This window comes from Orycteropus afer, unplaced genomic scaffold, assembly GCF_000298275.1.
Source record: "Orycteropus afer afer isolate SDZICR_OR568_19922 unplaced genomic scaffold, OryAfe1.0 scaffold01011, whole genome shotgun sequence".
Lineage (NCBI taxonomy): Eukaryota > Metazoa > Chordata > Mammalia > Tubulidentata > Orycteropodidae > Orycteropus > Orycteropus afer.
In genome coordinates this window covers 251,264-252,032 of record NW_006922598.1, presented here as the reverse complement: position 1 = coordinate 252,032, position 769 = coordinate 251,264, and positions in this window count along the sequence as shown.

The window sequence follows — 769 nt, the reverse complement described above, 5'->3', positions numbered from 1 at the left end:
ATGGCTGGGTGAAATGGTATTTCTAATTCCAACTTTTTAAGGAATTGCCATACTGCTTTCCACAACGGTTGTATCATTTTACAGTCTCACTGGCAGTGTATGAGAGTCACAATCTCTCTGCATCCTCACCACCAATTGTTATTTTCTGTCTTGTTGAACTTTGCTACTAGTGCTGGGGCAAGGTTGTTTTGATTTGGATCTCTCTAAAGGCCGATAATTGTGGGAATTTCTTTGTGTATTTTTTGGCTGCCTGAATATCCCCTTTGGTGAATTTTTTTCTTTTTTTTTTTTTACACCACTTGGAAATATTCAGGTTGTCCATGCCATTAGCATAGCTAACAGTCCATAGCTCTGTTTGTGTCCTTACTTATTGTTTTCATTCATATTCTTCTACTAGTTGGTGTTTAATCCACTTCTGTATCCTTCTTTTCAAAGCTCAGGGCTCCAGGATTATCTTCTGTATGTGTGTCAATTAGTTTTCTTTTCTTTGTTGAAGAGAGTCTGTGTAGCTTGTCTGCCTAGTCTGACACCTTACTACAAGTCCTCTAAAGATGTCATTTGAAAACTAAAGTGTGCCTATGGTATTTTCAGTAGACTTATATCCATGTGAAAACCTGGACAATGAACAAGGAAGAAGAGTTGATGCACTTGAATTGTGGTTCTGGTGAGGAATACTGAAAATACGATGAACTGCCAGAAGAATAAATAAATCTATCTTGGGAGAAGTACAGCAGGAGCACTCCATAGAAGCAAGAATGGCCAGACTTCA